Source organism: Rhincodon typus, chromosome 5, assembly GCF_021869965.1.
Source record: "Rhincodon typus isolate 14 chromosome 5, sRhiTyp1.1, whole genome shotgun sequence".
Lineage (NCBI taxonomy): Eukaryota > Metazoa > Chordata > Chondrichthyes > Orectolobiformes > Rhincodontidae > Rhincodon > Rhincodon typus.
Genome location: NC_063336.1, coordinates 81,918,985 through 81,925,003, shown reverse-complemented (window position 1 = coordinate 81,925,003; position 6,019 = coordinate 81,918,985). Strand labels below are relative to the sequence as shown.

Below are 6,019 nucleotides of genomic sequence, written 5' to 3'. Positions count from 1 at the left end.
GAGGGGTAGCGTTCTGTATACCTCTGATGTTATTAGGAATGATTTCGACCCTTTGACAGTGATGGAGCAACAGTATAGTTTCAAGTCAGAACGGTGTGTGACCTAGAGGGGAGCTTGCAGGTGGTAATGTTCCCACATTACTGCTGCCCTTGCCCTTCTAGATGGTAGAAGTGTAGGTTTGGTGAGCTGAAGGAGATAGCAGGCTTGTGTGGTGCATAAATTCCAGCATAGACCAGTTGGGCAGTGTGAGCTGCTGTAAATATTATGTACTTCAGTAGTTCATTTGTCACATGTTACTCCACATTTTCAGAATTTGACATAATAAGGCTCCACTTGACTTTGACTTTAATTGATGAGAAAATTAATTAAATAGTAAAAGAACAAATATACAGTAGCAATAACACAGCTTGCAATGTTTCCACAGTAGTTGCCAAGCTTAGTCATCTCTTCCTGCAGTAAAAAAATAATTTGCAAATTCTGTGGTGAATTAGAATGTATGCAAAATTCTTTTAATAGGTCTTTTCTATACCCTCTTTGAAAGGTCTGTATGAAGGCTCTAGACGAAATCCACACAGCTTAAGGAGCAGCTTCAGAAAATGAACCAAGATACAGCAAATCTGAATACTGTATCATAAAATTTACAAGCATACATTGAACAACCCTCAAAATATCCTCCATCCTCACTATCCAAGCACCAGAAACACCCACCAGGTGAAACAGTGATTTATCTGCACTTCACTCAATCTAGTCTACTGCATTCACTGCTCACAATGTGGTGTCCTCTACGTTGGGGAGACAAAATAAATGACGCTGAGCTTCTGGTTGCCTGCCTCTGTCTCAGGCTTCCTACAGTGCTCTAGCAGAGCTCAGCACAAACTGAACGAGCAACATCTCATTTTCCGCCTGGGGACCCTGCAACTTCTGGACTCAATATCGAGTTCAGTAATTTCAGAGCCTGAGCACTTTCTCCCATATCCTCACCCCAAACCTTGTCATCACATGAGCTGCTATCACAAACAACCCATTGTCACTCACTAGCAGCTAGATTGCTATTCAATCCCCATTAGCAGCTGTTCATTCTCCCAGGCTAACCTTTATCCACTATTTTGCCTGCCCAACTGTTTTTTTCTCTCTCTTGGGGTCTATCTCCAACTATTGTTTACTCCTTCCCCTCCCCCACCCCTTTTCTAGCAATATATACCAAATTTTTCTGCGCTATTATCGATTCTGAAGAAGGGTCACCAGATCTGAAACATTAACTCTGCTTTCTCTCCACAAGTGCTGCCTGACCTGCTGAGTTTTTCCAGCAATTTATAATTTTGTGTTTTAATGAACGTTTGTATTTCAACTGTTTGACTTGACCACAGCCATTCTCTTCCATTTAATTTAATTCTCAACCAAACAAACAAATGTTATAACATTTGAGGCAATGTAATCTCTGATATATTATCTGCAACTGGAGCCAAATTTTAACCACTTATGCCTAGTGATAGCACTTTCTTTAAAGATAGTCTGTATCCACTCAATATAGAAACATTTCATTTTATCAAAACTATTACATAGATACTATTGACAAGGTGAATCCCATTAACTTCTAGCTTCAAATTTGAGCCAGTGCCACCAATTTAATCAAGTGACACAGTGCAGCATAGGTCTTATATCTAAGCCCTACTGTACCTGAATCTAGTACAAAGTATATACCATTTGCCTGACAATTTTAAATATATACCAAATATTTGCTTTGGAGTGCAGAAATTGAGAACTGCGATAAGGTCAGAATATAATATTCAACATTAGATGTTATGCTCTGTGATTGGGCAGCAGGTCAGGGAACACGGTTCCTTAGTGCATTCCCCGTTACACATCTCAACAAATCAGGGCCTACTTTCCTCCTTAAAACGGGTAACTGCACCCTCGTATGTCATCAACAGCAATGCCTTGACCAATTTCACTCGTCAACCAATCAGCAGTATGAGTCTAAATTGCTGTTGCCATTGAGTATTGATATTCTTGCAGGTATCCAGATGAGTACCAGACTAAAAATTTTAACGTTGCATTTTTGTTTTAAGCAGTATAAATACTGACCAGTTTATTTTATGGAATCCACAGCTTGCTTAAATTATATTATAAATGGAAAGTCTGACAAGGTCTCAAAGTTACAATTATTATCTGCATGTGCAAATCCTTTTCGTCACCCTCTCAACCGTTGTAATCTATTCCAACCCTCCAGGATGTAATTAAAGCTATGAGACCCAACAGCATCCTGACTGTGGTGCCAAAGATGTGGGCTCCAGAGCTGGTCCTACCTCTAGTCAAGCTGTTTCAGTAGAGCAACACTACCGGTATCTACCTGTCAAAGTAAAAAAGTGCCCAGTTATGGCCTGCCCATACAAAGCAGGACAAATTTAACCTGGCTAATTGCTGCCTCACCAGCTGAATCTCCATCAGGAAAATGATGGAGGGTGTCATTGCCAGAGCTTACAAATGGCACTTAGTCACAAATAACCTGTTAGCCGATGTTTGGCTAACTGGACTGGCCATATAAATACAGTGGCTACAACAGCATATCAGAAGTTGGGAATTCCCAAAGCTTTCCACTACCTACAAGACATAAATGAAGAGTTTAATGGAATATTCACCACTTACCCAGATAAGTACATCTCTAACACAATTTGACAAGCCTGATGACTAACCTGGACTAAGAGCCTGCTTGATTGGCACACCTTCATCAGCTTGACCTACATCCTATCACCGCTTTAAACACTCATTCCCCCACTATTGTCATACAATAGCAGCAAAGTGCATCATCTCAACTCACCAAAACTCCTTCGACAGCACTTTCCAAACACGTGAACTTTACAAACTTGAAGGACAAAGGTAGTAAATACACAAAATCATCACCACCTACAAATGCTCCTCTAAACCTGCTGGATGTATGTTGCAGTTTCTTCACTGTCACAGGTTCAAAATCATAGAACATCCTTCCTAACAGCACTGAGTGTACACCTACATCACATGGACTGCAGAGGCTAAATAATATGACTCACCACCACCTTCTCACGCAATGAGAATTGGGTAACAATGCTGGCTGAGCAAGTGACATCCACATCCCATTGACAAACAAACAGTCTTGGTGCTTGTTTAACTCTGGCCTCTTGTTCATGCTGATTTTCATTGCTCCACCATTAGTGCAGTTTTCAACTGCATTGATGTTAAACTCTGGAATCCTTCCCACAAATCTGTACAGCTATCCAGAGCTTACTATTTGAACAAACTCTTGGTCACCTGTCCTCGTATCTCCTTCCATTGTTACATGGCAAATTTTACTTGATACTTGGGTAGCCACTTTGGATATTTTTAAGCCATTAATGGCTATTCATAAATACCAAGTTGGTGCTGAGTTGGGTCTGGACTTTGCAAGGGAATCATCTTTGCAGCTTGGGAGGAGATTGCTTGGCACGTCCTGGGTTTGACACTGCATAGAATCCCTACAGTGTGGAAGCAGGCCATTTGGCCCATCGAGACCACAGTGACCCTCCGAAGAACATCCCACCTAGACCCACCCCACTACCCTATACCTATAACCCTACATTTCCCATGGCTAATCCACCTAGCCTGCACATCTCTGGACACTATGGACAACTTAGCATGGCTAATCCACCTAATCAGCACATCTTTAGACAGTGGGAGGAAACCCACACAGACATGAGGAGAAGTGTAAACTCTACATGGACAGTCAACCAAGGCTGGAATCAAACCCAGGTCCCTAGTGCTGTGAGGCACAGGGCTAACCACTGAGCCACTGTGCCACCTCATGTAATGATTGTCTCATTGCAGTTATCCCTGTCTTCAATCCCATGCATTTACATTCAAAGACTGGAGGAGGACTCACTTCTTATCGAATAGCTAAACTGCAGGCAGGCAGTACAAATTACAGAGCCATTGGCACATGAAAATTGTATGTACTGATCTAAGGTCAGAATGAACTACATTCTCAGTGACTGCATCACAATTTGATTCTTCAGACAGCACAAAGTTACAGAGTTGAACAAAGCATCTTGTTCACATGGGTCTGTCAAGATGCCTGCTCCCAGAAAAAGGATGAATAAAGAAAACAAAAGGACACCTCAATTCCACTCTTTGCAACAAATATTGGACCTGTAACATTTCATCTTAGGGTTTAAACTACTGCACACAGCATAAAGCTTTATTCTCACAGATAAGGAGTTGTTTTTAATTCCTCACTGGCAGGATCGGTAAACCAATGAGACAGATTTAAAGTAACTGGGGGAGAGATGAGATATGAGATGAGTGTTTTTTTTTTTAAACAGGCTCAGCAAGTGGATAGGATCTGAAATGCACTGCCTAAAAGGCCAGCAGAAACAGATTCAACTGGTACCTTTCAATAGTGAGTCATATAAATCCCTGAAAGAGAGATATTCACAGCACTATAGTTAAGGAATTGGACAGTGAAACAATGAGTAGTTATAACTGGGTAGATGTTTGAAAGCAAGGGAATGATGGGCCAAATGTCCCCTTTCACCTTTGTTTGATTTGATGATATTCCTTTCTCAGGACCCCTAAACATCCACCACCTTCCATATGAAAGAGGAAAATGAAAGTTTAAATTGTTTCATTTCCTGAAAGAGTTCAGGAGTCCATTTGACAGATTTGCTACAGTGGAGGAGTGCAGATCAGGCCTGCTTTAAGAATCATACAGAACATAGTACAGGAGATATATTTTTAAAATGTTTGATTGTGTGGGATGCTGGTGGTTGGCCAGTTTGTGGTCACTTCAGTTTGATTACTGCCAGCTGGGAGCAGCCTGCCTGCGTGTACAGGAAACACGCATCATCTCTCACATTAAAGCCATTCAAAAAAGGTGACGAGTCCTTTCAAGTGGCTGAATAATGAGCATCAAGAGATAAAATCCATTCTGTCATTGGTGATGCTTAATCCTTGCTGTCGAGGTACAAGGTAGTAGAGTGCATCACTTGTAACTGCCAATTTATCGAGAGGACAAGACTCTGTTACAGCAGGCAGTGTAGCAAGGCTACCACTTGCTGGGGTCTTAAACAGCTCTGTGCACTGTGCCTACAAGCTGGAGCTGTTTTTCAGTCTGAGTTTTCCTTAGTTTCCAATCGACCAGCTCATACCTTAGAATTTGCCACGTCCCCATAGAACCTCCACACGCTCTGGCCTCAAATCCCATTGCTTCTGCATCCCTTCCAAACCCAAGGAACCCCAGTAGTAGTCTCAGGGCCTGCAACCTCCCAAAACAAATAGGCAGAACATCCTTCCCCATGTCTGATCCCTCCATCATCTGAGCACAAATCTTAGCAATACAAGAACTGCAAGATGTATACGAGATAGAATAAAGGGAGAAGTATGCATGAAGAAATAGAAATAAGATGGCAGGGGTAGAGATGGCAACACTGATAAAGAAGAAAGACAAGAAAAGCGAGAACACATGAGAGAGAAAGGAGTAAGAGGGAGAAAGAGAATGAGGGAAGAGTGAGAGAAAGAAGGTTAGCAAAAGAGAAAGAGGAACTGAAGTGATGGGAGGAGACGGCAAGCAAAGAACAGTACAATGCAAACTTGGGGACAGTGACTGGGAGATCTGTTTTGTCATTTAGCAACATCATTAGATATTATCAACTTTTTACAGTAGCACACAAGCTGCTCATCTCAAAACTAAAAATGTTGAGTATTTACTGGTCAGTGTGCTCTGGTGGAACGTTTCAAATTGAAACTCAGCAGAGGGACTCTGTACCCATTCAGTTCCATTGATAAAAGATTGTGCAAAAGGTTTGCTTTTTGCATCAGTTATATTGTGACTATGTCGAAAGCTTGCATGGACGGTCGGGTTTATCAAAACCATCAAGTAATGTCAGCAATGTTAGGCTGATGGTGATATTGCTTTGAAACTCTTGGTACTTAAATAAATCAACTCAACTAACTCAGTGAAAACCTGCGGCACTGGAACAAGAGCTCAAGTGAAGACCAGTCCTGTGATCAA

General features: G+C 41.6%; 1 protein-coding gene across 5 annotated transcripts in view; it reads right to left on the bottom strand.

Moving 5' to 3' along the window:
• Positions 1-6,019, bottom strand: part of dst (dystonin) — a 536,191-nt gene that overhangs the window by 120,010 nt on the left and 410,162 nt on the right. The window lies entirely within an intron of this gene.